This window comes from Meles meles, chromosome 5 (assembly GCF_922984935.1).
Source record: "Meles meles chromosome 5, mMelMel3.1 paternal haplotype, whole genome shotgun sequence".
In the NCBI taxonomy this organism is placed as follows: Eukaryota; Metazoa; Chordata; class Mammalia; order Carnivora; family Mustelidae; genus Meles; species Meles meles.
The window spans coordinates 115,527,638-115,554,388 of NC_060070.1; the positions used below are offsets into that span (position 1 = coordinate 115,527,638).

The window sequence follows — 26,751 nt, forward strand, 5'->3', positions numbered from 1 at the left end:
ACATTTATTAACATATGTTAATGTTATAAAAAAAAACAGTTACATCTTCTCCAGATTAGAGAAATCCTTCTTGCCTCATGAAAAAGTCCTGTGCTGAGGTGATTGTATGTCTCATAATGGTAATCACATTAATAGCTTTGATAGTTTATAATAATCAAAAAAAGCCTTCTGTGTTGTTCTTGATCTTTGTTTTTCTGTTAATTTGTTTTACTGTCTATTACATGAAAATAAGGAGGAAAGAGACTTGAATAATTGAGTTGGTCAGTAGTTTGTTTCATTGCCAGAGACCTCCTGTTTTGCATGTCAGGAGAAACCCGTCTGCCTCCATCTCTATTGGCCTAGTCTGTGTAACTAGGCCAGCATTTTGTTTATTCTTTTTAGTGTCAAAATCCTTCCTGGGCAGCAAGGCCTGTTGCTCACATCCTGCTTAACTCTTATAACCAACTTAAAAATGTATCTCTTGATCTCTACTGGAATCAAGTCTAATTTACAACATCCCTGAATAAGATTCCCTATAACACCTTTCATCTTTGTTCTCCTTCCATGCCCTCCCCCCAACCCCCATGCATGCATGCACGTGCGCGCGCACACACACACACACACACACACACACACACACCCTGGCCTATCTCAGTTTCTCTATTCTTTATTATTCAATCTTCCTTCCTTTTCTTCTGCTCCATTGTTTCAGGGATCAAGTATACCTGGTAGATGTTTTTGAAGGATTCCATGGTTTGAGATGTTGTCCACACTCTTCCCAGTGTTCTCCATTAATTTGTGCAATGTCTAGTTAAGTTTAAGGCTGTTGTAGCTGAGACTATTTTACTTCATTAAAGAAGTGGTATGTTCATTGGACTTCAGTGGGCTTATTCCAGCCAGAGATGTGGAGAAGGGTTTATACTCTAGCAGCCAAAGTCAAGATATGAGAAGACCTTTTGCAATTTTTAAGAAAAAAAAAAAAAAAAAGCGACTTTGCGAAAGCAGGGATTCGGTATGTTGGACACTAGAAAAGCAAGCAGGGACAAGAGTGTTGGGGATAGCTTGTATGCCATGTTGAGAAACGTGGGAAGGGGCTCACCCTTAGTCAGTGGAGAATTTTCAAGGGTTTGATAACAGTCAAATATAACAAGAATATATTTTGTCTCTGTATTATTGGAGCTTTTTGATGATTTCTAAATCTATTCTCAATTTGAAGCATATGGTCACACAAAACTAATTTTCTTCCCTTTTAATGATCATTTGTTTTAAAACCATCATTAATTTAATTTTATACAACTCTAATGGTTACCATGAGTCACATTCATTATCACCATTTTTATTATATAAGTTTTTGAGTTAAATATTAACTAGGCTTTTGAATTTCTAGCTAAATATTTTATTGCAGACCCTTTGATTTCATGGTAGTTGTTTCATGGTAGTTGTTTTGTAGCCATGACTGAGCAACCTGAATGTTTCAAAATTTTTGGCACAAAGGCTGCATAATTTAGAGAAAGAGGTTCTTTAAAAATTAAAAAAAATGACAATCTATAAACATGAAATTGCTAAATGAATCTAATACAAAACTCTTAAGGATCACCATGATCAGATCGGCAGATCGACTAATTTGCAAATCATAGCTACATAAGCAATGTGTCTTTTAGTCATAGGCTCCCTGTTATAGTTCTCCTGACACAGTTTTAGTAAGATTCTGACAGGATCTAGAGAATCAGTTTTGATCACTGCCACTCTGTTTTCGCTTCAACCCATTTAGGTAATTATTAACTTAGCTATGCTAATTATCTTCAGTCTATTTATGAGCTGTCTTTAGAATTTTCTCAAATGGAAGTGATCGCTACCTCTCTTTAAGTCCCAGATGTTTCAGTTGTCACTGATTATATCTTTTGCTTCCTACTTAGTGTCTAGTATACCCATATGTATACCTTATGTCTTTAATTATTGATAAACTACTTGAAGTGCAGGTCATGTCTTTTTTTTCCCATCCCCCACTGTGCTTACGAGAGCATCAGCAAAGAGAAAGTACTTAAATGGCTTTGAACAAATGAATGATATATTTTTCTCATTATCCTCTGTTAACTTCTCTCTTTTACAGCCACCTTGGTTAAAATTCCTCCTTTCAGCCATGCATGGAGATTCCTTTAGAAATTTTTAGCACATGTTATATTTCAATGTAAATTAGTGAATATCTACTTGGGGGAAAAAAAGCACTATATTAAGAGGATAAGGGATGGACAGAGTAGAAAAGACCCTCAAGGAGGCTCTCTTTTTATAGATAGATGATAGATAATATATCTGTTGATAATAGTAAACTATTTGTAATCTTTCAAAAACAAAGATCATGAAATTGGAGATTATCTTACACATTTTTGTTACTAATTTTTGAAAATTGAACTAAAATTTTCAAAGAATGACTAGAAACCCATCTATTTCAAATAAGCAATCTCGATTTGTCTGTTTTCACAAAAAAAAGGGGGAAAAGCGTCTTTTTGACACTTTTTGAAAGAGAACCTTTTATGACTTTTGTGTACAGAAAATTCAACAGCCTTCAGTCACCCAGTTTGGTGGCCAATGCGTTAGCCCTTGCCTTTTCCAACTTGGCTATGCAAGCCACTCCCTTTGGACTTAGAACATTGCCTCCCCAGTGACGGCAGACTTCATCATATCTGTCATTGTGTTCAGTCCTGATAGCTTCTATCTGCTTAGTCAAAGTTCCTTTGTCTTCCAAGTTAACCTGGCAATTAACTATTATATTCTTTGAATATAGTTGATATGCAATGTTACATTAGTATTAGGTGTACACCTTAGTGATTTGACAAATTCATACATTATGCTGTGTTCACCACAAGCCTAGTTACCATCTGTCCCATTAATCACAATTACAGCATCATTAACTGTATTCCTTATGCTTTGCTTTTTTATTTCCGTGACTTACTTATTCCATAATTGGAGGCCCCTTCCCCTTTCCCCATTTGCCCAACCTCCACCCCCCTGCCAGCACCAATTTGTTCTCTGTATTTATAGTTATGATTCTGCTTTTTGTTTATATGTTCTTTTTTTTAAAATTCCATTTATGAGTGGAATCATATAGCGTTTGTGCTACTTTTGATTGATATCATTAACAGATGGGTTCTTTTAAGGTAGGGTCACAGATCAAAGTTATTTGTGTTGTCTTTTCTAATCAAAATTGTGGTTTTGGTTGACAATTTAAGCAACTCTTTATTTTTAACTTATTTAAAAGTTGGTTGATTTAACTGCTTCAAACTTTTGAAACTCTCAATTTCTATATAAAGTATATGGCTCATGAACGCAGGATTTATCCAGCTGTTGCAATTGTCTGTAGTGCCTCATTGCCAAGTGACGTAGAGGAGGAATTTGATAACAGGCTTTGAAATTCTTTTTCTGTAAACTGATCTGCAACATATTCCAAAATAAAATATCTAATATGCCCATAAGTGGTAATGAATTTAAGATACACAATATTATTGCTTCATTTATAAGTTACCCAACAGAAGGAAGCAGATTCTAGATCTCACTGATCTTCATCAAGATTTAATAGGTAACCTGGTTGCCCCAAGGCTTTCTTGGCTGGTGAATAATCTTGGCTGATGGGAAAAGATTCCTTTGTAATATTGTAGATTTGTTTCATAATTTAAATTAGTCAAGGACAAGGAAGAATTGAAGACAAAGGATAACTCAGAGAAGAGATGGACCATTGTAAAGGAGGAAGAATCTTACAGCATAATAATTCTGGGGAAAAAGAAACTTGAGCAGGTCAGGCAATATAAACCCAAGTATTTGAAAATTTGAGGTGTGAAATAAAAATCTAAGAGTAGAATGGCTGGGTGATGGACATTGGGGAGGGTATGTGCTATGGCGAGTGCTGTGAATTGTGTAAGACTGATGATTCACAGGGGCGCTTGGGTGGCTCAGTGAGTTAAAGCCTCTGCCTTCGGCTCAGGGCATGATCCCAGGGTCCTGGGATGGAGCCCTGCATCCATCTCTCTGCTCAGCAGGGAGCCTGCTTCCTCCTCTCTCTCTGCCGGCTTCTTTGCCTACTTGTGATCTCTGCCTGTCAAATAAATAAATAAAATCTTAAAAAAAAAACACTGATGATTCACAGACCTGTACCCCTGAAACAAATAATACGTCATATGTTAATTTTAAAAAATCCAAGAGCAAGGACAGACCCTTTCTGAATAGGTAAACATAAAGTACAAAAATTAGCTGAGTTCAAAGTCATTGCTGAAAGTAAGAAAGTGCAATTTTTTAGGGGGTTAAAACCTGTGGCAAAATACCATGAAACTTGGAAAAAGCAGCAATATTTTGGTGCTTCCAGGACAGGCAATGCGGAAAGGAACCTGATGGTGGGGAATTCTCCTTTTACAGCCACGTGCAGCAGCCTTCTCTACATTAACTGTCCCAGCCTCCCGCCACACACTTTATTCACTCTCCCTATGAAGAAGGCAGCATTATCACTTTGACGGATCATGGGTTTACATTCATTTCGCCACTGAAGTGGTAGAAGGAGAATCTATTGAAAGGCCATCCTTTGGAGTTTGGTGATTTCATTTCTCCCCTCTCCACTCCAGATGAATGTAAGGTAAAGATCCTTTATTTTTAGAACAGAGAAATTCTTTTTACAGAAAAATTATGATAGTATAGAGAGTTCCCGCATACCCTACACCTAGTTTCCCTTATTATTAACTTCTGGCAGTATTAGTATGGTACATTTGTGACAATTAATGAACCAATATTGATACATTATTATTAAATAAAGTCCATACTTGATTCATATTTCCTTTTTACCCAATGTCCTTTTTCTGTTCCACTGAGGATATCATGTGACATTTAGTCATTGTGTCTCCTTAGGCTCCTCTTGGCTCTCATGGTTTCTCAGACTTTTCTTGTTTTTGATGATATTGATGGTTTTGAGGATTATTGGTCCAGTAATTTGTAGACTGTCTCTCAGATGGGATTTACTGGTGTTTTTCTCACGACTAGGACAGAATTATGGTTTTGGAAAAGATCACGAAGGTAACATGCCATTCTTAACACATCATATAAAAGGGCATCTATCACCATGACTTTTCACTGTTGATGTTAACTTTGATCACCTGGCTAAGGTAGTTTTTGTCAAATTTCTCCACTTAAAGCTTCTATAATGTACTGTTTGGAAGGAAGTCATTGCGTGAGCTCACAATTAAGAACTAGGAAGTCCTCCACCTTTGAGACTGACTGCTGTTCAATGTTAAATTTAGATATTTGATACACATATTTGTTGCTGTGCATCATTTCATAAGGGGCTTGTGCTGTTCAGTTACTAGAGATATTTATGAGCTTATAAGGCAACTGACAGAATATTGTGGTTTGGGCAAAGGTGCAGAAATGGGTAGAGAAAGAAAATGTGTTCTTTCATTCATCTGGAAATTTTTTGATCACTATTACCCAGGCTTTAAACTTGATGTTGTGACTATCAAAGACTTGCTCTCAGGGAGGTTAGAGTTAAGCACAATAAAGAATTTAAAAAAAAAACAGCAAATCTACAATAAAACAAGTGGGCAAAAATTCAAGAAAAAACTGTTTCTGCTACCCGAAGGCAAATTTCTATAGAATAGAGAAGTATTTCTCAGAGCTTAGTGGAAGTTTAATGCAAATTGACACCAAAAGTCAGATCTTTCAAGGAAACCAGAATATGACCCTGTTGATGTCCTAGAGAAATAGTGTGGTACATAACTCTCAACTTCACAGGTGGGACCCCACAGTGCCTGAGGGCAACATGATCCCTTATAAGTTAAACAACAGGATGGCTGGGCCAGTGAAAATAATCCTCTCATCTTATTGATGACATCTTAGAATATAAGTGAGGTTTGGCGGAGTGAGGCCTGGAGCCGATGACCAAGAAAGAATTCTTGAGACATCTTTGGTGCAAAATGGTGGCTTATTAAAGCATGGGGACAGGACCTGTGGGCAGAAAGAGCTGCTGCTCCAGGATTGTGGGTAGTGGTCCATTATATACTTGTAAGTTGGAAGGGGGTTAGAGATGGCTTTCTCTGAGGATTTTGGAAGCAAGGTTTCTAGGACCTTGAGGAGCTAGCTATTGTTGGGGGGAAAAGGTTATTCATTAATAGTAATAAAACCTTTGTGTGAGACCCTTTAGATGTGTATCAGTGGGCCATATGCTTGGGAATGATTGTCAACACTATCTTGGAGGGTTTAGAGATAAAGTTTTCAAAGGAATTGTTAAAGTAGACATACAGGATCCTGGTTGGGTGTAGGGGTAGGTCAGGCTAAGACTGCCCTTTGCCCTTAGCAAAGTGTTAAGGTGGAGGCAGTTGAGTCCCTGGAGGACTGTCACTCTGCCTGTTTTAAGGGCTTGTCAGTGGGTAAGGAAATTTAATAATTTTTCTTCTGCCTCTGTTTCCCATACCATTATCCAAATGAAATTTTTCACAAGTTGCCTATTTATTCATATCACTTCCATTTGGATTAAAATATTAATTTTACTTCATTTCTTTAATTATCATTTGGGCTTTAGGGCCTCACCTATGTAGCCTAGGCAAGAAGTTCGCAAAAAATATTCCAAATCACCAGGTCACAGAATGCCAATAGATAATATACACAACATTGAATTCATTGTGTTTGATGAGATTGAGGTTTTTTTAACTCTTTTCTTTGTATTAATTAAATCTAAAATAAACATGACTGGAATCAGGAGTTTTGTGAGCGCCAAATTCTTCATTTTCTGCTTCCTTCGTGTTGAAAGAGCCCAAATATTAATTGTGTCCAGCTTTGCCCAGATTGGCTCCTGAGTAAGATCTGATTGTTGTAAATCTATTACAATGATCCTATTTTAGCAAGTGGTTTGTTTAGTGTGAGTTCTGCCTCATTTCTGACTGAGATTTGAGGGAGGTCTACTGAGAATAGGGGGCTTTGGGAAAGAGTTTGCATCACTTCTTAAATTAGGTGAACAAGGAGGAGACTTTGTATATTTTCCTATGTGGATTAAGCCCCTGGTCTGTGGCCATTTGTGAACACAAGAGGTACTGGCTTGGAATAATCAGACATACCAAGAATGGCAAAACAGTCAGATGAAAAGAACTTTGGTGCCATAATGTCACTGAACAACTCAATTAACAGACCCTGGATCATTTGTCTGTGAGATTACAAGTTTTCTTCCCAATTGAGTCAAGGTCATTTGCTATTTGTAACCAAAGCATTGTTTAAGATACTAGGGTTATATACATAAAACCACATGGATGGAAGAATTTAGGGCTATTTAAGATATTTCAAAGATAATTTTGTCTTTAAGTGGTTTTTCAATGTATGACTTTAGAACCAAATCCCTGCTAAGAGGTAATTCCCCAGAATGTTTATTGATGATAGATGATAATTACTCCTTTGGTCTAGCATCTATCTTCTTGTCTTGTACATATTCTGAGTTAATATCCTAACTTAGATTTTCCTTGTCTGGGAATTCTTCACCCCATCCATTGGGTGGACTTCATTGTATGTCAATATCCTTAACCTCTAGCTATCTTTTGGACAAGGATATGGATCCAGCCCAAATCAGGCCACTTAAATGCTTTCTGCAGGCTATTTGGATTTGGGTCTGTGAGACATGGGTCAGTCTTTTATAGCTCTTTAACTGAAAAAAGATGCAAATTAAGATCAGGGCCAGTCATAATGTTCAGCCTTATGCATGCCAAAGTAGAGAAGGCAATTAGGCAGAGAAAAGGAAAAATTGAAGGGGGATAAGCAGGAGCAAGAGACCACGTCAATCCAGAGAGACAGAGAGAGTAATTTTGATGTCCATTTTCTGGATCTGTTTGCTTCTGAGGGCTGGCCTTGGATTTCATGAAATAAATCTATATTTGCTAATGTTTCATTCTTATTAAAAGAAAGCAAGGGGTTCTATGTTACTTGGCAATCTTCTGATACTTGACTAAAGTATTAATGGATTAAAAGAGAATTAACAGTATTTGATTTTTGCTGTTTTGGTAACACCATAGCAATTGAAATACTTCCATGGCACTGATTTCAATCTGCCATGTATTAGACTAACTTGGTAACTTATATAATCTTCTTAGTGTGTGAATTTAAGAACAAAGATTAGCCTTATTAGTTTTTAATCTATTAAATCATGGAGTATTATCCTTTGCCTATAATTGAAATTTAAAATATTTGCTCAAATAGAACTATATAGCCTGAAGAAGGAGTAAATAGGATTTTCACCCTTCTAAATTGACTGTTTATTTCAGGTATCTTAGGAATACCCTAAGCCACTGAATAAAGACATATCCAAATAAGAATAATTTCATTTAAAGTTATTTAGTACAATTACATTGTATTCAGCACTAATCAGCACTGTCATCCTAGGAATGTTTCAAAATCAAAACAAATGCCATTGTAAGGTTTTTTAATATTGTTGGAAGTAGTTCTTTTTAAAACAAACATGTCCTTTTTTAATTAACTTGAAGACAATGAATTCCAAATGTGATTTTTTGACAACAGTCTTAAAAACTATTAAGAGGAGGCACTGATGTAGGGTTGGCATTGCTCTAAGGACCTTCTTTCAAACAGTGCATGAATTATACTCTTTGAATAGTGAGAGTCAAAGAAATCCTCTAAATATTCTGACTAAGATAGCTCAACTCTGGGCCCCTGACCTCTCTTTTCTTAGAGCATTTACTTTGGAAAACTTGTAATTGCAAATTCTCTGCCTCTTTTGAATTGTATGTAAATCTTTTCCCTGCCTTTTGCCAGTATTACTGCCAGGAATGTCTTTCTCAAGGACCGGGTAGCCATACCTTTGAAATGTAATCATTGGGGCGCCTGGGTGGTTCAGTGGGTTAAGCCGCTGCCTTCGGCTCAGATCATAATCTCGGGGTCCTGGGATCGTGTCCTCCATCGGGCTCTCTGCTCAGCAAGGAGCCTGCTTCCCTCTCTCTCTCTCTCTCTCTGCCTGCCTCTCTATCTACTTGTGATCTCTCTCTGTCAAATAAGTAAATAAAATCTTTTAAAAAAATGTAATCATCAAAGAAGATAGTGCCTACATTTTTTTTTTTTATGGAACATTTGCACTAGCCAGCATTTTATTATAGACAAATGAGTTATAGCATTTAAAGGTATACATTTGAATTTTAAACTAGTTTAAGAATATTAGTGTATAAAGTAGAAGCTAAAACACTGGAATAGTAACGTTGATACATAACTCTGTGTTTACCCCATAAATGGTCTGCACACACTCTGCAATGAACAGAACTGGGTCTGGTGGGTCCGTCGGTACAGCTCCATGTTTCAAATCAATGGAGGCACTTCAGGGTTATCTTCAAAGTCAGGATCTTCCTCACTTGCTGTAATTTGGGGCTCAGATTGAATTCTTCGGGACCTGTGTTTTTTCTCTTGAACTATGTTAGCCACATCAGGGAAGGAATGCTTGCTGGGATCTACTTCTAATTTCTCAATTTCCTTGCTTCTTTGTGTGGGCGCTCTCTGCTGCTGTCCGAGGTACTTTTCTCAGATTTGGATGTTTGTCGCCAACCTGTGATTACTCCGTCTACCTTGGGCATGCAGATCACCAAATGCCCCGTCGTCTGAGATCGTTTGGCAGTACTGCTGTCAAGCTTGACTTCCGCAGGAAGGACAAGCTGGAATGGCTTTCCTTTGACCATGACCCGGACATAAGTTGGCTGTATGTCAACATCGATTAAAGAGGTGTCCATGTACCTATAGACAGCAAGGTCCAAGATGATCTTGTTACGTTTTTCATCATCTTTCAAGGAGAAGTCAAGTTTGGGATCATTTACGTTCAAGGCCTTCCCATCTTTAGTGATCAAAATCCTGGGTGGTTTCACTTTCTTCTTCTTTTCACTTAATTTTTCTTGGTCTTTCCGCTGTTTTTCCATATGCCTAAGTGTTTCCAATCGAGATTCAGGAGTAAACAAAGAGGGCTTGTTCCAGAATTCCAGGTCATCTTCACTGTCCTTGGACTTTTTTTGGTTGCATTCCCCTTCTTGTCCTTCTGGTGCCTGGGCATGGCAGTTGCTCTCTACTGAAAATGGGCTCTGTCCCTCAAAGTCTGGGTAACTTCTCCCCTTGGCTTAATTTTCCTCCTCTTCTTGCAGGTTCCTCTGAGCCTCTTCCTTGTCTTTGGCTCTTTTGAGGCAGTAAGCTTTCTCTTGCTCTCTGATTTGTTGTTCAATTACTGGAAAATCCTGCAATGCCTGAATCCTTTCTGATCGCTCTATTTCCTTACCATCCAACCACTTTAATTGCTGAAGAGTTGCCACCACAAACTTCCTGTATCCGTCAAAGTCAGCACACGGGTTGCCCATGAGAAAGAGCTCCTTCAGGTGAATATTGTGCTGTAGGGTTTTAATGATGCTCAACTCTCCAATGAAATTTACAGTCAGGTCGAGTTTTGTCAGCCATTCACATCCTTCTAAATTTTCAATTTTTTCAATGCTGTTTAAAGCTAAATTCAAATACTCAAGTTTCTTGAATTTGCCAACATTTTCAATTTTTCCAATGAGATTATTTTGAAGATAGAGGATTTTTAAATCCCGGCACCATTTGTCAATGTGTTCTAGCCTTTCTATTTCTTGCTGATGCAAGGAGAGTTCCTCCAGGGAAAAAATTACACAGTCATTGTGTTCGGCATTCCATCTAATAAGATCTTCTGTGATCTAGCCCATGGCACCTCTTCAGTTCGCGGGCCCGGGAAGCTAGGTCTGGACCCTGAGGACTTCTTCGCACTCCCCAGTGCCTACATCTTTGACTATCAGATATCAGGTATCTCCTAATATCCTAGGAAAGCAGGAGCTAACTTACATGGGTGCATTGCTCCAGATTGTAAAACTACCTCCTGAAATGAAAATATGAGAAGGTTACCTTTCCTTTGGGTAAGACCAGTTAACAAACACAGGTTGCCTACAATTCCCCGACCTAGTTCCTAAAACTTCTGCGGTTTCTTCCTTTCAGCAGAATTTAGTTCAGACTGAGCTTTGGTCTCTCCCTTATTGCAATAGTTTAGAATAAATTCTTCTTTGCCTGTTTGACTTAGGCCTATGAAGTTTTTGCTTTGACAGTTTCAGTGAAAGAAAAAGGTAATTTCTCTCAACAATATGTATAAAATCCCATTAGGAAACTAGTAGTATCACATGTCATCAATTTAAAGATATTCATTTACTTTACAGATTTTACTTTTGAGGTAATAATAGATTGCCCTTATATTAGCATATGCTGATAGGCTTTGTATCACTTACAGGCAAAGCACATCCTTCCCAGATTTCCTTCTGTTCAGTTGCTTGGGGGGATGACCCTAATTCCCTGTTAGTTCTGGGGAATCTGAAAATTCTGGAGTCATTTGCTTCTAACACTCAGGGAGCTCTAAAGAGATCACTTTTGTAATAAGCAAGGATTTTTCTATTGAAGGTTTTCATTCCATGCTTTCTGACTTTTACTGATTATAACATTTACCTCATGCTGAGATAACTCTTGACAACAGACCTTTCCATCTTGTGTCAGTTATTTTCTTCTGTTTGACAAGAGCATCTTTTTAGGTAAGCACACATGTTAGGGAACCAACTGAGGTAAATAACTGAGCTGCTTTCAGTGCTCTTCTCTTACCTTCCAGCTCTGTCCCCTCCCCAGGCACTGTGCTCCTACAGACAGTCCCCATTTCTGGGATTTTCCATGAGGGAGACTTCTAGTAGAACTGTTCTCAGATGAGGGGCAGAGGAAGAAGGAGAGGGTTTGCAAAGGAATGTCAAGGAAAGAGGAGTTGAAGGATAAATGAGCAGAAAGTTACTGCATGTCACAGAAGAAAACAATGAGTAAGTGGAAGGAATCGTTGACTGACCCCAAAATGGTTAAGAAAATAAAGAGTTTTGAAAAAAAATTCTTTTTAAAAAACATTTTATTTATTTATTTGAGAAAGAGAGAGAAAGAGCACAAGCAGGGGGCAGTGGGAGAGGGAGAAGCAGGCTCCCCGCTGAGCAGGGAGCCCAATGTGTTGCTGATGTGTTGCTCCATCCCAGGATCCCGGGGTCATGACCTGAGCAGAAGGCCAACACTTAACTGACTAAGTCACCCAGGTGCCACCCCCCAATTCTTAAATGAGGGAAGACACAAAAGAAAATAAGACAGACATCACTCAAGATTATCAGTGAACACGGGGTCACTTTTTTTTTGTTCCTACCACTGCAGTCAAGAATGAAATTGAATTGAATAAATTAATTAAATGGTAACATGCTATATCTCCTCCTGTGATATTAGCTATTCCACAGTCTATTAAGGAGGAGGTCTAAAAGAGTACTATAAATCTGAGACAGGAATTATGAGATCCTTAGAATTAGAAAAAATTCTTAAGAAACAGGTATTAATCCCTGTTTGAATATTTAGAATTTGTTGAAGATTTATGTTAAATTTTTTAAACTATTTTTATTTAGAGTCTCCAAATACCAGAAGTGAGTTCCTTTCTACCTATCATCAGCTTCATTTTAACTAACTTCTATTTCATGAGAAATTTTAGACATAATGAGCTATCGGTATTTACTTGAAAACCTGTCCATTGTGGTCTCGTCATACAAGAGAGAAGAGGCTAAGCATAGACTGGGCATAGGGCTATGCAGGAAAGATCTGTGTGCAAGGCCTTGGGAAGGTACTGGTTTGCAGAGGTCAAGGCCATGGGCTTGTGGAAGGTCAGAGAAATGATAGGAACCCTGGATAGTAGTGTGGAAGGAGAATGATGTAGGGAAGAACAGAATTATAGGATGTAACATTAATCAAGCTAGTTGTTGTGGGGTGTACATTTAAACCCTACCTATTTCATCTCAAAATTATCAGTAAAACATACTGGAGAAAATCATTAGGGAAAAAATTCACATTTTTTTAACAGCTTTTTTTTTTTTTTCCCTTTTTATTTTTTCAGCGTAACAGTATTCATTCTTTTTGCACAACACCCAGTGCTCCATGCAAAACGTACCCTCCCCATCACCCACCACCTGTTCCCCCAACCTCCCACCCCTGACCCTTCAAAACCCTCAGGTTGTTTTTCAGAGTCCATAGTCTCTTATGGTTCGCCTCCCCTCCCCAATGTCCATAGCCCGCTCCCCCTCTCCCAATCCCACCTCCCCCCAGCAACCCCCAGTTTGTTTTGTGAGATTAAGAGTCATTTATGGTTTGTCTCCCTCCCAATCCCAAACATAGTGATCCGAAGGGGCACGTGTACCCGAATATTTATAGCAGCAATGTCTACAATAGCCAGACTATGGAAAGAACCTAGATGTCCATCAACAGATGAATGGATCAAGAAGATGTGGTATATATACACAATGGAATACTATGCAGCCATCAAAAGAAATGAAATCTTGCCACTTGTGACGACGTGGATGGAACTAGAGCATATCATGCTTAGTGAAATAAGTCAATCGGAGAAAGACAACTATCATATGATCTCCCTGATATGAGGACATGGAGAAGCAACATGGGGGGGTAGGGGGATAGGAGAAGAATAAATTAACAGCTTTTTTTTGATAAAAGAGCTGATTCTTTGTGTACACATGTACAAATGGAAAAATAAATCAATTGCTAATGTTTAATGAGTGTCTATACTATGTAGATCTTGCACTAAAATGTTAATTGCATTTTATATTGACATTGTCCATTTTACACATTGAATAAATTCGTTACATCATTTTTACACAGCCTGGCTAGACTTAAATATATAAGCATGGTTTTATTATTCCTTGGTCATGAAATTACTCATTTACTTTAGCTAGCTTTTATGTTAGAGGTAATAATGCCAGAGATGGCTTTTCTTAAGTTGCTCCTGTTTGAGAAGCTGAGGCAGACATCTAAACAGATGATTATAATACAACACAACCTGTGCAATAACAGATGAATTTTTAAAAGTGTTACTTAAGTGGGGCTCCAGGTTGGCACAGTTGGTTAAGCATCCAGCTCAGGTCACAGTCTCTGGGTCTGGGATTGAGCCCTGATTGAGCCCCTCTCCGTTTGCCCCTCCCACCTCAAATAAATAATCTTTTTTTTTAAGTGTTACTTATGCATAGGAAAAAGGAATGAGTATTATTTGGTTGCAAAGCAGCTTAGAAAAGATGCCAGAAAGTGTACCTGCAAATTTATTATCTTCCATACCAGAACTTTCCTACAGACTTTTGTAAAGACTTTCAATTATGGTTTAGGGGCTGGAGCTGATCTAATAACATGGATATAGTTTACTATATGTGATTTTGTTTTGTTTTGTTTTCTGGTCAGTTAACAAACATTGGCATTAATGTACTAGCTATAGAGCCTGGCACCCACATTTTGGAATGGTTGAAAACAATTCAAAGCAATCTGCTTCAAAATGAAGCCAACAAGATATTTCTGCCAAGAGATGATGGCAGTGTTCTAAATAGAATCATTTTATCATTTTGTGATGGTAGAACTGTTTCTCATTTTCCTTTCCTTTATAGCATATCTTGTTTACATTTGGTTAATAAATGCAAATGTAATTTTTACCACAGAGCCGGCCACTTTAAACTGGTCTGTTTCCAGACACTTTCATTTAGATTATGTTTAACTCACATTTGTCTATGGAATTCTATCTCTGTGTTACTCACTTTGAAAGCATCTAGGTAGCACCAAGTGACAGGACCCACTGAACACATATTTGAGTTTCATGTGAGGCATATGTTCATTTAGGCAGCTGCTGTGGTTTCTGTGCTATCAGTAGAATTCTATAAAGTAATTACGGCAGTGCATACAAGCCAAAGACCTGAAAACCAGTAACTGACTAGCTCTCCTTTCAAAGATAAGGCAAAAGAAATCTTCTAAAATAAAGAGGCTGTACAGGCATGCAAATATTTGAAACTGAATAGTAGCAGTAAAAATTTTTATTTTAAAAAAGGGTTAGGAAAAATTGTAGTATAAGTAGATTATAGGAGCCCAACGACAGGAAAACACAATGGAATCTTGGGTGGAAGATAACAGGTGGAAAAGGAAATGTCCTCTCAGTAGGATACCATATTTAGATGTGGTTGGTTGTTTGTTGTTGTTACTGTTGGTGGTGTGCTGGTGATTTTGCTTTCCATAGGCATATTGATGCCTACTTTAGAGAATTTAAAGTTCATCCTAATCCTTCAAAATTTTGTAACTGTACACCAAGGTAGGGCCTAGAAAACTATGTTCCTATTAATGTCCCCAGGTGATTCTATCTCTGTTTATTTTCATTTTTGATACACATTTATATATGCCACTTGTGTTCTTTCTTTTGTAGATTGCTGCTTTGTGTTCTTCACCAGTGTTTTCCTTTCCTTTTTTTCCAAAACTAATTTGTCACAAATCTTGTGTATTCATATTCCTAAATTTTTGATTTATGTCTTGATATAGATAGATAAGCTTTGATCTCTTATATACATGTCAAAAATGTTCCCCATGTGTTTTAACTGTGTGCTTGAATGTGTTTTGGTAGGAGGATTATATGTGTGCGTAATAAGGAGGTAGTAACTGACATGGATTCTTGGCCCTGTGATCTATGGTGTATTCCATCGCTAAGACAGGGATAACTTGAGTAATTGGTTTCAGTGGGATTATGTTTTTGAAATATAAACCAAATTTTAACCAATATCTTCTGGCTCTTGCTATTCCCCTTTGTCCCTCTATGCCCAATCATGGTAAGAGGCTATCCTGGACTCATTGCTTAAGGGAAAAGAGGTTTTGGCCAAAAACAGCAGAGGAGGAGCTACTTCTGGCTTTTAAGTTTCAAGAACCCAGGCCCTGCAAATTATAGAAGGGGTAAGGAGTAGCAAACAACAGACTTGAGAAGAAAATATGAGTCAGACCTAGCCTTTCTGCCCCCAAACTTAGGGGGGAAATTACGTTCCTTTGTGTAGAGGGAGAGGTCACTTGGGAGGAAATCTAAGGGTTCTGAGATCAGAAGAGGCTCTGTAAGAGGAGGCCTTGTTCCCTTTATCCCTAGGGAGCATGTGTAGGAACAGAACCTCCTGAAGGATGAGTGGGCTCTGAGGAAGAGGGAACCTATGGCCCCCTCTCTTTGTTGATTTTTTAGTAGATCCCTGGGGATATGCAAGTCCCCCAAAACACAGTTTCTATGATGTGTTCAGGGACACAGATCCCAGATGACCTTATAAAGTTTCTAGTGCTCCAATATGGTGGGGGAACAGAATGAGTCATGTATGCCTGAAAGTTGAGAAAAACAGCACAGGCTGATATTGATTTGTATGGAATTTGCAGATAGAAATAGGAAATGATCCAGTGGTTAGCTTTTTTCCCCCAGTGGCTAATTTTGCATGTCGCTAGTTGGGGATCTAAGCCTTTGTAGTACCTTCACTTTGAATCTTATGATGTGCAACTTGATCCTCTACGTGGACACAGAGGCGATCTCAGGGAAAACACAAAGGGAGGTGTCAAAATATAATTCAAACTGTTTTCTCGGAAATCTATTTCTATATACTTTGTATACACCCACTTTGTATACAGTGCCTGGCCTGGTAAGATGTCACCATGGAGCCCATGCCCTGAGGCCTGTTGTAGTCATTGGAGAGAGAAACCAAAATATCCTCTCTGGGCTGCTCTAGACTAGGGCAACCATACAGGCCAGGTATACACAAGAGTCATGTATCAAAGAAGCGCTCTTGAGCCCAAGATAGTTGGTTTTCCTCCAGATCATCCCCCGTCTCAGGACAGCTTTGTGTTAGTGGTGTTCTGGAAGTCCTTTCTTTATCCTGATTATCAGTGTGGAAGAGAACAGAATGAGGTTTGCAGAACAGGATGCCACAACCTTTTTCAGTGATATTTTTGTCTACTAGTCTGTCCCCTGAGCGACCTGGTGCAGTCAGTGGATATACACAGGTTGAGCTGCTTCCTCTTGCATCATCTTCTTTTAACTTGCTCTTTCTTGACTCCTCTCTTATTGGGTCTATAATTCTTGGTACAGGTTTTGGGTTTTTTTGTTTGTTTTTTTGTTGTTTTTTTTTACCAGAAGACCAGCTTTCCAGCTTCTAACCTCTAGTTATATTTCCTGACCTTAGATCAACTGTTGGAAAATGTTTTCTTTAAAGGGTCATAGAAGTAAATATTTTAAGGCTTTGCAGGCTATTTGGAAGTGAAAGGGAAGTTTTTTGTTTGTTGTTTGTTTTTGGTAGGCTCCATGCTTAGTGTGTAGCTCCACACACATCATGGAGCCCAACATGCAGCATGGGTCTTGAGCTTTCAACCCTGAGATCAAAACCTGAGCTGAGATCAAGAGTCAGATGCTTAACGACTGAGCCACTCAGGCCTCCTTTGGACTTTGCACTGTTTGGTTTCTGTTGCAACTTCTTGACACTACCATTGTAGCACATAGGCAGCCACAGATGATATGTAAACGATGGGCCTGGTTATGTTTCAATAATGCTTTACAAAGTAAGCAGCTGGACAGATTTGGCCAGTGAAACTAGTTTGTTAACTCCTGCCTTAGACTGTGGCTCACCATACTTTTTGTCTAAGAATCTGATGATTGGAAATTAGGATTTGGACTCTGGTGGGAGGGGTAGTCATGCTAAATCTTTTATTTGCCTCTCCAAACATTAAACAGGAACAAGCTTTGTGTAGACTAGACTATTGGTATTATTAAGACTGAGGACTCCAAACTTTGAGAAGTGGGCTGTTAGCTCTGGTCCTAGCTCTATGAGTCAGATAGGCCACATTGGTAGAGAATAAGATTGCCAAAAATGCAGTGGATTTTCTTCCAATCAGCCTGGGGCAGGAAGGATAGCATCTTCTCAATAGGAGTGTGAGCATGTGGGTGATGAGCTTGGGTTATACCTCATTTCTGAGGCATGAAGAATCCTATCATTGTGGACTCTTGGGAGCCTAGTAGGTCCTTAAAGCTGGGTTTGGAAGACTCAGGCTGGCCACTTCCAGCAGCAGTAATTGTACCCTCTCTGCTACACTTCTCTTGTCTCCAGGCTTTCAGAGAGACTTCTGTTGTGTTGGAGAGACATGATGGGAGGCAGTGTCTCTTCCACAGGGCCATGGGGGGCACTTCAGTAGTGATCACTAGTCGGCTGCAACTGTGAAGGAAAGAAACCAAGGGGGTTCACCTGCAGCATGTGTGAGTCAATGATCACAGAAACTCCTTGAACATCTGCTAGGAATGTTGTGAGCAAGGCAAACCTTTGACAAATGCATCAATGGGGACTTGGGTTATGATAGTTGGAATGTACAAAGAAATATAAGTTCCTTTCATATTTGGCAGCTGATGAAGCCACTAAGATAGTTTCCAACTGATTTGTAACCCACCCACATTCACTTATCAATATACATATATTCTAAGGTTGCTTTGTTATGTGCACCTTATTTATGGTCAGTTTTATTGTTGGTCTTCCTCCAGATATTTAGAAAGATTCGAACTTTCTAATGTTATAAATACCTTTTATAATCAGGGAATCACATGTAGTCTGTGTTTTTCAATGATGTTCTTGAGATAGATTCCTAGAAAGAGATTTGCTGAGTCAAATTACATGAGCATTTTTAAAGTTTCTGGTACATGCTGACATTTTGCTTCCAACAAAGTGTGAAAGTGCTTGTCTCATTTAGCTTTTACCAACACTGGGTATGTGGTTGATGAGTGCCAGTTCAACAAATCTTTTAATTTTATTTATTTGATTACTAATTAAGTTGAATATTTTATGTGTTTATTAACTTTTATATTATTTAATATATTATTTAATAATTAGCCAGCAGCATTCAGCAAGGAAGCTGAGATTCAAAAAGCTTAAGTGACTTGCCTGGGTCAAATAGCCAGAAAATTGCAGGCTTGATGCTTCCCTCCATATTCTGGTTCTCAGTGCTTATTCCATTGCATAATAATGCCCTGAAAGAAGAGGAAATAGGGCTTTCATAATTTCTATTTATGATTCTATCAAAGTTATCTTTTTTTTATTAATTCCTGGAAATTGCAACTGATACCAGAAATCTCTGGAGAAATTTATTGTAAGAGCTTGTGAAGCCTCATTCAAAGATGAAGGTCAACAGAGACAAAGCAGATCCAATTTTAATCTGTTTTAATGAATTGAGCCTGATGGAATTAATTCCTTTTTTTTTGTAAGGAAAAAAAAAGATTTTATTCATCTTTTGATTAGACTAAGCACTACCTAATACAGTAGGCCTCCTTATGCATGGATTCGCTTTCCATGGTTTTAGTTACTCGGGGTCAACTGCAGTCCAGAAGTAGATGATCCTCCTTCAGACAAATTATCAGAAGGTCAGTAGGAGCCTAACTCTACATCATCAAGCTTATGTCATTCACCTCACTTCATCTCATCACATAGACATTTTATCATCTCACATCATCACAAGAAGAAAGGTGAGTACAGTACAGAGATGACATTTACATAACTTTTATTATAGCATATTATTATAACTTCATTTTATTATTAGTTATTGTTGTTAATCTATTGCTATGTCTAATTTATAAAAATAGACTTTATCCTAGGTATATACATATGTATAGGGAAAACAGTATTTATTAGGTTCAGTATGACCTATGATTTTAAGGCATCCACTGGGAGTTTGGAATGTATCCCCCATAGATAAAGGGAGACTACTGTATTTCACAGATAAAATTCACCTTTTTCCAGGTGTAGAAACACTTTCTTATTTGGGATCCGTACTTATTTTAGATATTAAAATTAAATCGATGGAAAGTAGAATTGAGTTACGTCAGGAAGATGGAAGAGAAGACTAAGAAAGTCCTTCAGCAAAAGCCAAATGGAATCGTCAGTCCAGTTGATAATTTCCATTGGGTCCTTTCCTCTTGTCTTGAGACTCTTGTCTCCTCTGCCTCATTCTCTCCTGGAGTCTATGACCTTTGCTTCCTAATCTGAATTGTCCCTTGCCTCCACATTGCCTTTCCCAAGGAGTCTTTCTCAAAAGGCTTCTGAATTGAGGCAGCTGCCATTGAGCCTCCAGGTTTCTTGGATAACTTTCCTTCTTCTACTGGTGAACCACATTTCCTTTCTGTCATCTTTTCCTGAGAACCATCCTTTTAGGAAATGTTCATAGTCTCAGGGGTATATGGGTGAAACTTCTCTGTAGACATGACTTGGATTTGCATCACTTTGGGGGTCCTAACAAAAAGAAAAAGTAATTAGAGTAGCTCCCGGGGCAAGGGGCAAGGACCCTCTTCAGATGCATATCTAGTTTGAGTCTGGTACTAAAGCAGCCAAAGATTGCTGAGATTCACATGAGGGCTTTTTCAAAAGGCAGGAAACCATGTGGAGATTTAGAACCAGGCCTAAATTAGTGATTAACAATGACTGGAGAACATAATGGATGGGGCTTTCACAGTAATAGGAAGCTGTTAAAGACCTGTATATTTGGAAAGATAATTATCTTTTTCTATTGAGTATAATTAATATTTTCTATAAACAATTATGTTACTTTTCTAGCGAGCTGAGAGTTAAGAGCACTTTGCACTGAGTTTAAGGAGCATATGACATGAATACATATATTAAGAGAAATCTGTGGGACAGATTTTCCATTTTATTTTGTTTCTTTTCAGTGTTACAAAGTTCATTGTTTATGCACCACACCCAGTGCTCCATGCAATACGTGCCCTCCATAATATCCACCACAGGGCTCACCCAACCCCCCACCCCCCTCTCCTCCCAAACCCTTGGTTTCTCAGAGTCCACAGTCTCTCATGGTTCATCTCCCCCTCCGATGTCCCCCATCTCACTTCTCCTCCCCATCTCCCAATGTCCTCCGTGTTATTTCTTATGTTCCACAAGTTAAGTGAAAACATATGATACTTGACTCTCTCTGCTTAACTTATTTCACTCAGCATAATCTCCTCCAGTCCCGTCTGTGTTGATATAAAATGTGGGTATTCATCTTTCCTGATGGAGGCATAATACTCCATTGTATATGTGGACCATATCTTCTTTATACATTTGTCCGTTGAAGGGCATCTTGGTTCTTTCCACAGTTTGGCAACTGTGGCCATTGCTGCTATGAACATTAGGGTACAGGTGGCCCTTCTGTTCACTACATCTGTATCTTTGGGGTAAATATCCAGTAGTGCAATTGCAGGGTCATAAGGTAGCTCTATTTTTAATTTCTTAAGGAATCTCCACACTGTTTTCCAAAGTGGCTGCATCAACTTACATTCCCTCCAATAGTATAAGAGGGTTCTCCTTTCTCCACATCCTCTCCAACACTTGTTGTTTACTGTCTTGTTGATTTTGGCCATTCTAACTGGTGTAAAGTGGTATCTCAATGTGGTTTTCTATTTATTTTTGAGGATTGTCCTTAAAATGTCATTGCAATAGAAAGTCTTCAAAAGATATTGTGAACAAAAATAAATTTAAACCCTAAATTATTACCAGGTAGATTGGGTTAACATTTTCACTATTTTATGTTTCTTGATTTGTAAACTGAATCTCTAAGTTCTTAGCCAGAATTACCTAACTCTTTTGTTTTAAAATAGTTGAAATAATTTACAAACCCTAATTATGACATGCATTAGGTTTTTTTTTTCATTTCTTGACTGTTTCCCTTGTTTTTGTAATGTATATGCATAATCAGTTTATTTTAAAGCAAAAATTTAAGTGGTCCATCTAAGCAGATCAAATTATTTCCTTCAATATATTTGCCTTAAACTGCTAGAACTTGTACAGGAATTCAGTAAAGTGTCAGGATATAAAATCAATGCACAGAAATCAGTTGCATTTCTGTACACCAACAACAAGACTGAAGAAAGAGAAATTAAGGAGTCAATCCCATTCACAATTGTACCCAAAACTATAAGATACCTAGGAATAAACCTAACCAAAGAGACTAAGAATCTATACACAGAAAATTATAAAGTACTCATGAAAGAAATTGAGGAAGACACAAAAAAATGGAAAAATGTTCCATGCTCCTGGATTGGAAGAATAAATATTGTGAAAATGTCTATGCTACCTAAAGCAATCTACACATTTAATGCAATCCCTATCAAAATACCATCCATTTTTTTCAAAGAAATGGAACAAATAATCCTAAAATTTATATGGAACCAGAAAAGACCTCGAATAGCCAAAGGAATATTGAAGAACAAAGCCAAAGTTGGTGGCATCACAATTCCGGACTTCAAGCTCTATTACAAAGCTGTCATCATCAAGACAGCATGGTACTGGCACAAAAACAGACACATAGATCAGTGGAACAGAATAGAGAGCCCCGAAATCGACCCTCAACTCTATGGTCAACGAATCTTCGACAAAGCAGGAAAGAATGTCCAATGGAAAAAAGACAGCCTCTTCAATAAATGGTGCTGGGAAAATTGGACAGCCACATGCAGAAAAATGAAATTGGACCACTTCCTTACACCACACACGAAAATAGATTCAGAGTTATTACTAGAATTAGTGGCCCCTGAATCTTTTAGTTATTTAGAAACAAAGGACAAATAAGATATTACTTCTGTTTACTATTATCTCTGTGTCCATTCCAGCAAGAAAAATAAAAACATCCCAAATACTTTTGCAAACATAGTTTTCTTTCAATTTAGGCATATTGAAAATTGTCTGATGTAGTTTATTGATTTGTGATATCTTTAAGATTACATGTTAATATAATTTTAATGTTCTTTAACTGAAAATAATAAATGGGTGTATTTTAAACACTTTTGGGGAGAAATTGAGAACTTGCAATTGTATGCATTACAAACATCTATAGTTGAAAGGTTATTCAAATGTAATGTTCTAAATGAGAAAAAAGCTGTTGGGAGTAGATTTTTCATTGTTGCTATTAGTAGAACTATGCAATTTAGCTTTAATTGAAATTCTGTTAACAAAGTTCTCCTTGAATGATGGGCTTTCTTAATTTAGCAACATCCAACATCAATTTAAGAACTTCCAATGACTTTCCATTTATTTGTCCCATGCCTACTTGTTTAAGTTAAACAACAAACATTGATTCATAATTAAGGAAACAAGTTCCGAATGTTTAAATGGATAATGAGAAAACAGGAAATAATTCCAAGTCTGTTTAATAGAAGAATAATAAAACATGTTGCTCTTGGGGACCATAGAAATCATGGAGGTGTAGTAGCAGGGAGAGGCCTTGATGCCTGGGAGTTGTGAGAGCAGACCTCGGGATAGAACAGGCCCAAGCCCAAATCCCCCTGCACTCATCAGCCACATACCTTGGGACTCTGACTCTCTGAAATGTCATTTCACTATCTGTAAATTGTAGATAATAATAGTTTTCTCCTCAAGAGATTTTTGTCAATATTAAATGAGATAGTGAATATAAAGATTTAGCATAGTGTTTAGCCCTCATTTCATTGGAGATTTTATTATCATCCTTATATGAAGGTGATGATGAATAAGTCTATCTCCTTTCTTTTATTAGATGGAATAGTTGAAAGTTGAGGTCCAGCAATGTAAAATGACCAGCCCAAGGTGCTTCAGCTTATCTTTTTTCTGTGTTAAATTTATAGAATCCAACCTATCAAATTAGAATAAAAATTTTAGTCTGAACAATGGGGTCTCTAAACATCCCCTAATATCTCTCTGTCCCAAAATATAAAGATACAGCTACTAAACATTTGAGGGAGGTAGATTCAAATCACGCATACCACAAAGTAAATTGGAGCTATACAAATGCATACTTATATATTGAGAGAGAAACAAAATATATTACTGGTTTATTTGTCATGTCACTGTAGAACACTTAATCCCTGAATGACCAAGAGAATGATTTTATGTGTATTTTTATGAAAGCTCTCATCTAGAGACATCTGTGGGATAGCCAAAGCTAGCAAAAGTCCAGGGGTTGGAACACCTGCTCTCTAGTTCTGGTGCCCTTTCTAAGATACATGACATAAACAAGAAAATCAACCTCTCTGAGCTCCCATGTACTCATCTATATATGGAGAAGGATATTGTTTATCTCCTGGTGCTGTTCAACACTTTTAGGGGTATAAACGTGTATTTCAAACTCTAAACACTATACAACTGAGGGAAATTAGTGAACAAGCTTAAAAACCAAATAACAGGTAATTATGAAAGTTTATCTGAAAATAAGTTTTAGTTAATAAGATAAAAGGAAACTATAGATCTTAAAGCTAAGGAAAAAATACATCAAAAGGATTTGAAATTTTTATTTTGGATTGACCTACCTTGATTGTGTAATAAGAAGACTAATTTCTCCTTACAAACTTACAATGTTTTATCTGAAGTTATGGTCTTCTAAATAATTTTGTTTTGATTGGAATACAACAGCAAAGTCTGTAACTAAAAATTAGCCAGTCTTAAAGAAATTCTGTTATTTATAAGCAGTTATTCATTACTAATTTATAGGCTTATAATTTTGAAGACAGAGAAAAGAAACAGAGAATTACACCAGACTTATAAATTGAAGGAATACAGAAGGGAACGAATAATGCAGATGAGAAAAATGAGAATGGGGACTTAAGAGGGAAAATGACATTCATAATCTTTTCAGTGATGTTGAATTTCAGTTTGTCATTAGTCACCAGGATGAAATCAGTATTGAGATCCAAAATGTTATGGTTATTTCCTATTAACTATCAAATGATCGTTAATGTGCAATTAAGATGGAATCACATCAGAAGAAAGTAAGCAGAGTAACAGAGGACAGAGACTGAGAAAAAGAAACATTATTATATTATTTCCAAACAATAATGAGATATGTCAAAGATAACCTGCAGAGAATGTAATCACTAAATCCTGGGTGATAACAAGAATGTGGAAATCAAAGGATTAAGGAGGAAGAAAAGGGGTCTGGAGCAGAGTGAGAAGGGGAGAGAGAAGGATGTATAATATATGGAGAGTGTGGTCTATAAATAGAAATGTAGGCATTTTGTGGAATGATTTCAATTCATTCAGTTAGGATCAAAAAAAGGATTCTCATTGGAAAGTACTTAACAAGCCAAAATGTAGATCATAGAGGTTGGTGAGGGAGTAGGGAGAGGGAAGATATGAGAGACATTCCAAAGCAAAGTTGCTGGGAGCAGGAGGGGTTGGGAGAGGGGGAGGGGGGTTATGGACATTGGGGAGGGTATGTGCTGTGGAGAGTGCTGTGCCGTGAAGTGTGTAAACCTGGCAATTCACAGACCTGCACCCTGGGGATAAAAATACATTATATGTTTATAAAAAAAATAAGAAATAAATAAAAAATTTTAAATGGAGTTTCTAGGGGGAAAAATTTTTTTTAAATTCTCTCCCATTTGATTAACTTTGGTGATTTTTATTAGTATGTGTGAGAAATTAGTGGCCAGAAAACAAAAGCTTTGTCTGCAACTATGCTTTCATCATTTTCTAAAGACCTCTATTAATGAATATATTTAGGCATCACCATGTGCATTTATGTGTGTGTTCCTAAAACTATTAACATTTGTATAAGGGCTACAATATTAATGAGGTTGTGCTAAAATAAGTTCATCAAAATATTTTACATAAAACAGGAACAAATTATGTAATAGTGTCAGGCCTAACAGAAATAAGTGCCTTATGTTTTCAAAGTGTTAATTGGTATATTCAGAAAAATCACAGCATTTGATCTTAGGATAATTTTCAATTAGATCATTAAAATATGGAGCTATAAGAAAATGGTGCCCAAATAGCAAAGATGATCTCTTTCTTAGCATCATTATTTCAATATGTTCTTTTTAAACAAATAAAACATTTATGCCAATAGTTAATCGAAGACATTAATATAGGAAACAACGTTCTCAAAAATACAACAGAAAAAGGTAATGGAATTTACAAGGTAAATTTTATACTTTAAGATATAAATATATTATTTAAGATATATATAAGAGATTATATGAGATATATATATGTGTATATACATATATATATAAAATAAGTAAAAATGTTACTATTGTTACCTGAATGAAAGAAGGGAAACTATTGAAAACATTAATTTACAAGACTGAAAGCAATCTAAAAATTTATCTGAGGCTTATATAGATATAAAAAAACAAAATGATTACTCAGCAAATAACCGTTCATTGATACACTCATACCTTAAATACATAGACTTGAACACCTGCTAGGGTCCAGGCACCTCCTTGTTCTGGCCACTGCAGGGAACACAACAGACTTGGTCACTAATCTTGTGTTGCAAACGTTCTGGTGGGAGAACACAGACAACAAACAAATATATAAGTCAGTTGCTTTTAGTGACTGTGGGGAATAGTAGAGAGGATGGAGTAAGAAATAGTACTTCAAACAGGTACAAAAAAGGTAGTTAAGGAAGACCTGTCTGATGGGAGGTATTTGAAAAGGAACATAGAGGAAAAGAGAGACAAGTCATGTGGTAACTTGAGGAAGGACACATCAACCAGAGGGAGCAGGAGCATGCCTGGAATACTCAGAAAGTGTGAGCGAACCAGCAACTAGAATGTAGTGAGCATGGTATAGAGTGGAGGAAAAGGAGATGGGAGAGGTCATGGAGGGCTGTATCCTCAAGGGCTGTAGAGGCTTTGTAAGTGCTTAGGCTTTACCCAGAGGGAGAACAAAAGGTACTGGAAATTTTTTTTTTTTAATTCCATGGGTTTGATTCTTTTTTTTTTTTTAAGATTTTATTTATTTACTTGACAGAGAGAGAGATCACAAGTAGGCAGAGAGGCAGGCAGAGAGAGAGAGGAGGAAGCAGGCTCCCTGCGGAGCAGAAAGCCCGATGTGGGGCTCGATCCCAGGACCCTGAGATCATGACCTGAGCCGAAGGCAG

General features: G+C 37.5%; 1 pseudogene; it reads right to left on the minus strand.

Moving 5' to 3' along the window:
- Positions 1–9,294: 9,294 nt before the first annotated feature.
- LOC123942450 lies at positions 9,295–10,691 on the minus strand (annotated as a pseudogene).
- Between the last annotated feature and the right edge of the window lie 16,060 nt (positions 10,692–26,751).